Source organism: Pan paniscus, chromosome 20 (assembly GCF_029289425.2).
Source record: "Pan paniscus chromosome 20, NHGRI_mPanPan1-v2.0_pri, whole genome shotgun sequence".
In the NCBI taxonomy this organism is placed as follows: domain Eukaryota; kingdom Metazoa; phylum Chordata; class Mammalia; order Primates; family Hominidae; genus Pan; species Pan paniscus.
The window spans coordinates 28,667,462-28,678,160 of NC_073269.2; positions in this window are offsets into that span (position 1 = coordinate 28,667,462).

Sequence of the window (10,699 nt, forward strand, 5' to 3'; positions counted from 1 at the left end):
AGTCTTTGAAGTATTCATTATGTGAGCTGGTCTGTAATTATAAGAATAATTTTTTTTAATTTTATTGTTCCATAAGCTATTGGGGTACACGTGGTGTTTGGTTAGATGAGTAAGTTCTTAAGTGGTGACCTGTGAGATCCTGGTGCACCCATCATCCAAGCAGGATACACTTCACCATATAAGTTGTCTTTTATCCCTCCCCACTCCCACTCTTCCCCTCAAGTCCCCAAAGTTCATTGTATAATTCTTGTGCTTTTGTGTCCTCATAGCGTATTTCCCACATATCAGTGAGAACATATGATGTTTGGTTTTCTATTCCTGAGTTACTTCACTTAGAATAACAGTCTCCAGTCTCATCCAGGTCATTGCAAATGCTGTTAATTCATTCCTTTTTGTGGCTGAGTAGTATTCCTGTGTGTGTGTGTGTGTGTGTGTGTGTGTATCCACTCGTTGATTGATGGGCATTTCACTTGGTTCTATGATTTTTTAGTTGTGAATTGTGCTGCTAGAAACATGCATGTGCAAGTATCTTTTTCAAATAATTACTAGTTTTTCTTGGATAGATACCCAGTAGTGGGATTGCTGGATCAAATGGTAGTTCTACTTTTAGTTCTTTAAGGAATATCCACACTGTTTTTCATAGCAGCTGTACTAGTTTACATTCCCACCAGCAGTGTAGAAGTTGTTCGAAATGTTTGTTCCTCAGTGCCATAAAGAAATAGCACTTGAACATAAATTTAATTTATTTAGTAAGGCCATTTTTACTTCCTGCAGAAAGTATACACTCATCAGCAGTTTTGCCACGGGAGTACAATGAATAAAGGAGACAGGGTCATTTATAACCTGATGCATCCACCCTACTGCTGTGTCTGGTTTCCATTGGCTAGAATGGGACCTCACATTCTGTATTTATCCCAATTGGCTAGCATCTTAGAACTTTTTAAAAGAGGCAAAGGTAAAGAAGAACAGAGAAAGGAGTAAGTAACTTGTGGAATGCTGAGAAAGGTAAAACCACTTTTAAATAAGGAAGAGGAACAGGCTATGACCTAATGCTTGCTTGGACCAGTATAAGCATGCCAGGGCAAATATTTAGGAGCACAGGTCTTTGAATAAATTTTGTCTCTAAGAAAAGTTACAATTTATTCCTAACTAGATGGGGGTGGGGGGGAAATCTTTGAAGAGGAACCTCTACTTTACTTTTTACAAAGTGTTCCCTAATCACCACATCCATGACAACATCTACAGTTTTTTGATCTTTTGATTATGACCTTTCTTGCAAGAATAAGGTGGTATTGCATTGTGGTTTTGATTTTCATTTCCCCGATCATTAGTGATGTTGAGCATTTTTTCTTATGTTTATTGTCCATTTGTATATCTTCTTTAGAAAATTGTCTATTCATGTCCTTAGCACAGTTTTTGATGTTTTTTTTTTTTTTTCTTACTGATTTGTTTGAGTTCCTTGTAGATTCTGGATATTAGTCCTTTATCAGATGTATAGATTGTGAAGATTTCCTCCCACTCTGTGAGTTGTCTGTTTACTCTGCTTACTGTTCCTTTTGCCATGCAAAAGCTCTTTAATTAGGTCCCAGCTATTTATCTTTGTTTATACTGCATTTGCTTTTGGGTTTTTGGTCATGAAATTTTTGCCTAGCCAGTGCCTGGAAGGGTTTTTCCATTGTTATCTTCCAGAATTTTTAGAGTTTCAGGTCTTAGGTTTAAGTCCTTAATCCATCTTGAGTTGATTTTTTTTATAAGGTGAGAGATGAGGATCTGGTTTTATTCTCCTACATGTGGCTACCATCCCAGTACCAATTGTTGAAAAGGGTGTCTTTTCCCCACTTTATGTTTTTGTTTACTTTTTTGAAGATCACTTGGCTGTAATTATTTCAGTTTATTTCTGGGTTCTCTGCCATTGGTCTATGTGTCTATTTTTATACCAGTACCACGCTGTTTTGGTGACTATGGTTTTATAGTATAGTTTGAAATCAGGTAGTGTGGTGCCTCCAGACTTGTTCTTTTTGCTTAGTCTTTCTTTGGCTCTGTGGGCTCTTTTTTGGTTCCATATGGTTTTTAGAATTTTTTTTTCTAACTCTGTGAAGAGTGATGGTAGTATTTTGATGGGAATTGTGCTGAATTTGTAGATTGCTTTTGGCAGTAGGGTCATTTTCACAATATTGATTCTACCCATCCTTGAGCATGGGATGTGTTTCCATTTGTTTGTGTCATCTACGATTTCTTTCAGTAGTGTTTTGTAGTTTTCCTTTTAGAGGTCTTTTGACTCCTTCATTAGGTGTATTCCTAACTTTTTTTTGTTTTTTTCCAGTTATTGTAAAAGGGGAGTTCTTGATTTAATTCTCCATTTGGTTGCTGTTGGTGAATAAAAGAGCTACTGATTTGTGTACATTAATCTTGTATCCAGAAACTGCTGAATTCTTTGATTGGTTGTAGGAGCCTTCTGGAGGAGTCCGTAGGGTTTTCAAGGTAAATTATCATATCATCAGCAAACAGGGACAGTTTGACTTCTTGTTTACTGACTTGGATGCCCTTTATTTCTTTCTCTGTTCTGATAGCTCTGGAGGACGTCCAGGAATATTTTGGGGAGGAGTGGTGAGAGTTGGCATCCTAGTCTTTTTCCCATTCTCAGAGAGAATGCTTTCAACTTTTCCTCATTCAGTATTATGTTGGCTGTGGGTTTGTTGTAGACAGCTTTTATTAAATTAAGCTGTTCCTTGTATGCCAACTTTGCTGAGAGGTGTTTTTTTTTTTTTTTTTTTTTACAGAGTTTTGCTCTTGTTGCCCAGGCTGGAGTGCAATGGCAGGATCTTGGCTCACCACAACCTCCGCCTCCCGGGTTCAAACGATTCTCCTGTGTCAGCCTCCCAAGTAGCTGAGATTACAGGCACATGTCACCATGCCTGGCTAATTTTTGTACTTTTAGTAGAGATGAGGTTTCATCATATTGGTCAGACTGGTCTTGAACTCCTGACCTCAGGTGATCTGCCTGACTTAGCCTCCCAAAATGCTGGGATTACAGGCGTGAGCCACCGAGTGCCCGGCCAAGCTGAGAGTTTTACTTTCAAAGGGATGCTGGATTTTGTCAAATGCTTTTTCTGCGTCTATTGAGATGATCATGTGATTTTTGTTTTCAATTTGATTTATGTGGTGTATCACATTTGTTGACTTGTGTGTCAAACCATCCCTGCATCCCTGGTATGAAACCCACTTTATCATAGTGGATTATCTTTTTGACATGTTGCTGGATTCAGTTAGCTAGTATTTTTTTAAGGATTTTAGCATCAATGTTTGTCAAGGATATTTGCCTGCAGTTTTCTTTCTTAGTTGTGTCTTTTCCTGATTTTGATTCTAGGGTGATGCTGGCTTCATAGAATGAATTAGGGAGGGCTCCTTCTTTCTCTATCTGGTGGAATAGTGTCAAAAAGATTGGTACCAGTTCTTTGAATGTCTGGTAGAATTCTGTGAATCCGTCTGGTCCTGGACATTTTATTGGTAATTTTTTAAATTACCATTTTAATCTCACTGCTTGTTATTGGTCTGTTCAGGGTATCTAATTCTTCCTGATTTAAGCTAGGAGGGTTGTATTTTTACAGGAATTTATTCTTCTCTTCTAGGTTTTCTAGTTTATGTGTGTAAAGGTGTTCATAGTAGCCTTGAATGATTTTTTTGTATTTCAGTGGTGTCAGTTGTAATATTTCCTGTTTCATTTCTCAGTGAGGTTATTTGGATTTTCTCTCTTTTCTTGGTTAATCTTGCTAATGGTCTATAAATTTTATTTATATTTTCAAAGAAGCAGCTTTTTGTTTCATTTATCTCTTGTATTTTTTTGTTTCAATTTCAGTTAGTTCTGCTCTGATCTTGGTTATTTTCTTTTTTTGCTGGGTTTGGGTTTGGTTTGTTCTTGTTTCTCTAGTTTCTTGTGGTGTGACCTTAGATTTTCTGTTTGTACTCTTTCAGACTTTTTGATGTAGGCATTTAGGGCTATGAACTTTCCTGTTAGCACCACCTTAGCTGTATGCCAGAGGTTTTGATAGGTTGTGTCATTATTGTCATTCTGTTTGAAGAATTTTTTAATTTTCATATTGATTTGGTTTTTGCCCCAATGCTTATTCAGGAGCAGCTTATTTAATTTCCATATATTTGCATGGCTTTGAAGTTTTCTTTGGGAGTTGATGTCCAGTTTTATTCCACTGTGGTCTGAGAGAGTGCTTGATATAGTTTCAGTTTTCTTAAATGTTTTGAGGCTCGTATTATGACCTATCATATGATCTGTCTTGGAGAAAGTTCCATGTGCTGTTGAGGAGAATGTGTGTTCTGCAGTTGTTGAATGAAATGTTTTGTATATATCTGTTAAGTCCATTTTTTTCCAAGGTATGGTTTAAATCCACTCTTTCTTTGTCGACTTTCTGTCTTGATGGCCTGTCTAGTGCTGTCAGTGGGGTTGAAGTTCCCCACTATTATAGTGTTGCTGTCTATCTCATTTCTTAGGTCTATTAGCAATTGTTTTTATAAATTTGGGTCCTCCAGTATTAGGTGGATATATCTTTAGGGTTGGGATGTTTTCCTGTTGGACCAGCCATTTACCGTTATATAATGTCCCTCTTTGTCTCTTTTAACCACCGTTGCTTTAAAGTTTGTTTTGTCTGATATAAGAATAGGTACCCCTGCTTGTTTTTGGTGTCCATTTGCATGAAACGCCTTTTTCCACCCCTTTACTTAAATTTATGTGAGTCCTTATGTGTTAGGTGAGTCTCCTGAAGATAGCAGATAGTTGATTCGTTAGTTCTTATCCATTCTGCAGTTCTGTGTCTTTTAAGTGGAGCATTTAGGCCATTTACTTTCAATGTTACTATTGAAATGTGAGGTGCCATTGCATTCATTATGCTCTTTGTTGCCTGCATACTTTGGTGTTTTTTTTTGTTTTGTGTTTTTTTTTTTCTGTTTTTTTTTGTTTGTTTGTTTTTGAGATGGAATCTCACTCTGTCACCCAGGCTGGAGTGCAGTGGCGCCATCTTGGTTCACTGCAACCTCCCCCTCCCAGGTTCAAGCGATTCTCCTGCCTCAGCCTCCCAGGTAGCTGGGAGTAGAGGTGCCCACCACCACGCGTGGCTAATTTTTGTGTATTTAGTAGAGACGGGGATGCACCATATTGACCAGGCTGGTCTTGAACTCCTGACCTTGTGATCTGCCCGCCTTGGCCTCCCAAAGTGCTGAGATTACAGGTATGAGCCACCACACCTGGCCTTTTTTTTTGGTTTTTCATTTTTGTTTTTTATCTTGTATTTGTGTTTTATAAATCCTGTTTGATTTATGCTGTAAAGAGATTCTGTTTGGTTGTGTTTTCAGGATTTGTTTTATGATTTAAGGTTTCTTTTGGCATTTTTGTATTAGGGGCTTGTTAATGGTGAATTCTCTCAGCATTTGTTTGTCTGAAAATGACTGTATCTTTCCTTATATATAATGCTTAGTTTCACTGGATGCAAAATTCTTGACTGATAATTGTTTTGTTTGAGGAGGCTGTAGGTGGGGCCCCAATCCCTTCTAACTTGTAAGGTTTCTGCTGAGAAATCTGCTGTTAATCTGATAGGTGTTCCTTTATAGGTTACCTGGTTCTTCTGTCTCACAGCTCTTAAGATGTTTTTGTCTTAACTTTGGATAACCTGATCACAATGTGCTAAGGTGAAGATCTTTTTGCTATGAATTTCCCAGGTGTTCTTCGTGCTTCTTATATTTGTATGTCTAGGTAAGGCCAGAGAAGTTTTACTTGATTATTCCCTCAAATATGTTTTCCAAGCTTTTAGAATTGTTTTCTTCCTCAGGAACACCAATTATTCTTAGGTTTGGTCATTTAACATAATTCCAGACTCCCTGGAGGCTTTGTTTATATTTTCTTATTCTGTTTTGTCTTTGTTGGATTGGGTTAATTCAAATACCTTGTCTTTGAGCTCAGAATTTCTTCTTCTACTTGTTAATTTTTATTGCTGAGAATTTCCTGATCATTTCACATTTCTAAAAGTGTGTCCAATGTTTCCTGAATTTTTTTTTTAAGCTATCTATTTCATTGAATATTTTGCCCTTCACTTCTTGTATGATTTTTTGTATTTCCTTGTGTTGGGCTTTGCCTTTCTCCCATCTCTCCCTGATTAGCTTAATAATTAACCTCCTGACTTCTTTTTTTCAGATAAATCAGGGATTTCTTCTTGGTTTGGTTCTGTTGCTGGTGAACTAGTGTAATTTTTTTGGGGGGTGTTGATGAACGTTGTTTTGTCATATTACCAGGTTTGCTTTTCTGTTCCTTCTCATTTGGGTAGGCTTTGTCAGAGGGAAGGTCTATGGCTGAAAGCTGTTTAGATTTTTTGACCCACAGGGTGTTCCCTTTTTCTGTGGATGTGGCTTTCCGTGAGCTGAACTGTAGTGATTGGTGTCTCTCTTCTGGGTCTAGCCACCCAGTGAGTCTTCCCTGCTCCAGGCTGATACTTGGGGTTGTCTGCAGAGTCCTGTGATGTAAATCGACTGTGGATCTCTCAGCCATGGATACCAGTGCCTGTTCCAGTGGAGGTGGTGAAGGGTGCAGTGGCCTCTGTGGGAGTCCTTAGTTTTGATCGTTTAATGCTTTATGTATGTATTTATTTTTGCTAGTGGGCCTCCTGCCAGGAGGTAGCACTTCTAGAAAGCATCAGCTGTAGTAGTGTGCAGAGGGACTGGTGGTGGGTGGGGCCTTAGGACTCCCAACATTATATGTCCTTTGTTTTCCCCTACCAGGTCAGATAGGGAAGGACCATTGGGTGCAGGGGGCACTGGTCGTGTCTGAGTTCAGACTCTCCTCGGGCAGGTCTTGCTGTGGTTGGTGTAGGGGATGCAGGTGAGAGTCCCAGGTCACTGGAGTTGTGTACCTAGGAGAATTATAGCTGTCTCTGCTGAGCCACACAGAGTGTCAAGGAAGTGGAGGAAAGCGAGTAGTCACAGGCCTCACTCAGCTCCCATGCAAACCAGAGGGCCATTCTCACTCCCACTGTGTACCCCACAACAACCCCAAGTCTGTTTCCAGGTGGAAGGCTAGTTGGGCTTGAAAATTGCTCAAGGCTTTCTGCCTTCCAGTTGCAGGAAAAAAAAGGGCTTTAGTTCTTCCCCGCCTGTGAAGTCTGCAAGTCAGATTCGCGCCTTTCCCTGAGTTCTGGGCAGGAGGCTTCTTGGCCCGTTCAAATTGTTACAAAGTTCAGCTAAGGAAGTCTTTTTCCACTTGGAATTTTACCCCTGCTCCTCTGTCCTCCCTCCTGAAGGATCCCTGTGGTGCCAGGCAGGAATGGGCTGCTTGGGGATTTATCAAGCCCCCAGGGCCTCCCTGCTGCCTGCTCCACCCCTGTATTTCACTCAGCTTGGCTCTAATTTGATGCAGCTCCAGGTAGTCAGGAAATTATCCCACAAACAGACTTTCAGCTTCTCCAGTGGGGGTGCGTGTTTGGGAGAGGAGGGTCTCCCTTTCTCACTTCTGCATTTGGGGCACTCACAGTATTTGGAGTGTCGCCAGGGTCCTGCAGTAGCAGTCTGCTTCCTTCAGAGGGTCTGTCCTGATGCCTTTAAAGACACATTCTCAAGATTCTCAGATAAGTGTGTCCCAGGTAAAAACAGTGTCCACATTTTCTTTTAGAATGTCATGTGTTTAGAATTGCAGTCATTTACATTTCTACTTCTGATGCTTTTGCCTAAGAAGATTATTTCAACTACCTTTTCCCTTTTCTTCTCATGACAGTGAAAGGACTTCTTTAAAATAGTTCTCCCCTATATATCAGAGACTTGTCTTTATTCTCTCCATCCAGGCTTCTTACATATCACAAATAATACTCATCTTGAGTTTATATGCTGAAATATTGGAAGTATTCCCTATGTTGACAGGTCAGCCTGGGCAGGTGGGAATATAAAACATTCTTATTGGGTATGGTGCTGGGTCCTCAGATATCAGTGAGGGAGAAAAGTGCACTGTTTAGGTTCCATCTGAATGCTCCATCAGCTCTATGAAGAATATAATTTTTAAATGCACACTTAAAAAGGATGGAATTGGCCGGGTGCGGTGGCTCATGCCTGTAATCCTAGCAGTTTGGGAGGCCAAGGCGGGTGGATCACGAGGTCAGGAGATCGAGACCATCCTGGCCAACATGGTGAAACCCCATTTCTGCTAAAAATAAAAAATTAGCTGGGCTTGTTGGCATGTACCTGTAACTCCAGCTACTCAAAAGACTGAGGCAGGAGTATCACTTGAAACTGAAAGACAGAGGTTGCAGTGAGATGAGAAGATGAGATCACGCCACTGCACTCCAGCCTGGTGACAGAGCAAGACTCCATCTCAAAACAAAACAAAACAAAAGGATAGAATTAGGCTGGGCACGGTGGCTCACACTTGTAATCCCAGCACTTTGGGTGGCCGAAGTGGGTGGATCATGATGTCAGGAGTTCAAGACCAGCTTGAGCAGCATGGTGAAACCCTGTATCTACTAAAAACACACACACAAGCAATAAATCTGGAAAACATTTTCCAATAAAAAAAAAAAAGCGCACACACACAAAATTAGCTGGGCAAGGTGGTGTGTACCTGTAGTCCTAGCTACTTGGGAGACAGGCAGGAGAATTACTTGAACCCAGGAGGCGGAAGTTGCCGTGAGCCAAGATTGTGCCATTACACACCAGCCTGTGTGACAGAGTAGACTCCATCCCCCCCCAGAAAAGAAAAAGAATGGGTAGCCTGGAATAATTAGAAAGATATGCAAAGGAAGTAATTCAAAGAAATGTGACTTCTAGAATGCTACAGAGAGTATTTAAATACACTATTAGAAATTACAAAACATGGGCAACATGTGGCTTGAACTTTACATAAAACATGTTTTCATAATTAGATTCTGATTATGATTTACGTTTTTTGGCCAGTAATTTCACCGAAGTCATGTTGCATCATCCTATATGTATCAGCACATGATACCAATCTGTCCCATTAATTTTATTCACTTGGTTAATGTGTTTTCTGAAAGACTTCTTCCCCCTTCCCCGAGATGGAGTCTTGCTCTGTCATCCAGAGCTGGAGTGCAATGGCACGGTCTCAGCTCACTGCAACCTCTGCCTCCTGGGTTCAAGTGGTTCTCCTGCCTCAGCCTCCTGAGTAGCTGGGATTACAGGCATGAGACACCACGCTCAGCTAATTATTGTATTTTTTAGTAAAGATGGGGTTCACCATGTTGGCCAGGCTGGTCTTGAACTTTTGACATCATGATCCCTCTGCCTTGGCCTCCCAATGTGCAGGCATTACAGGTGTGAGCCACCACTCCCAGCCAGGATTTCTTCACTCTAAAGTTACTTCATAAAAACTGTATTATTCACAACTACTTTGGAGAGACTGACTAATGTGAATAAACAATCACATTTAATCTGAAAGCTCCCCTGTTACACCAAGTATCAGGTTCCAGTCCAAGCTGAGGTCTGACGGGAGTCTGTGGGTGAGTGGTGGGTTGCTGGAAAAACAACCGAGGATTGGTGGGGAGTTTTGGCATGGCTTTATTCTCTCTATGGTCACAAGCCTGGTCATGAGCCCTGTGTACAGGGTCAGCAGCTTTACTCTCTCTCCCTCTCCTGTCCACCTTTCTGTGTACTCCTAACACATAATAGTGGCTGAGAGCCAAGTATGATCTTACACAACCAGGTTACATAATGAGTAGAATTGTGCATGTGTGCTCCAAACTCACTGAGTCATGCTGAACCAGATGTTTACCTCGGCCTATTCTTGACCACAGCACATCCATTTTTCTTACATTCCTTTTCTTAATAGTTTATCTTTGTTTATACGTTGCTTTGGAAAATGAAGGGTGTCATCTTTTTTTTACTGGTCATATACAGTGGGATAAAACCCAGGTTCAGTCACTTACTATATGTTTTAAAAAGTATTTTCCTTAAGCTAGAATCATTGACATCATTGGTCAGTTTGTTAGCAATGCAGTAACTCAGGTCTCATCCCAGATCTGTTGAGTTAGAATACATATTTTAACAAAATCTCTAGTTTATTGATGTATGCATTAAAATTTGAGAGGTAATTTCTAATGTCCTGTGACTTCTCCATATGGGAACTATACACAGTTTACTCTGTATAATGTAAATATGGCACTCAAAACTATATGCTTGTGTTTGTGCCATACATTTTATGCTGTATCATCAGAAAAGTATAGTACCTACCCTGGTTTTGTGGATCTTATTCTCTTTCCTCAGAATGATGGAATACATTAGAGAAGCTTTCTCTATTAAATAATATTTTACTGGATAATTTCAGTCTCATGTAAAACAGAGCCAGTTCTCTTAACTCTCAAACACCTAGAGTACAATTAACAATTCTGCCTATGGCCACTTTCTAAATATGTGTGGGTGTTTGGGGTTTTTTAGAAGATGTTAATATTCAAGGCTGTGGCCATAGAATTCTCTCAGGAGGAGTGGGTGTGTCTGAATCCTGCTCAGTGAAATTTATATAGAGATGCGGTGTTAGAGAACTACAGAAACCTGCTTTCTTTAGGTGAGAATAATTTTTCCCCAGTTTTCCTAATATACCTTAAAGCTTCTATTTTATCCCTTTGTAGAATGATTTTGGGAGTTTTTGCTATGCATAAATTATTTTTAGATCAATAAAATTAAGGAAAACTTGAAGTTATTGGAA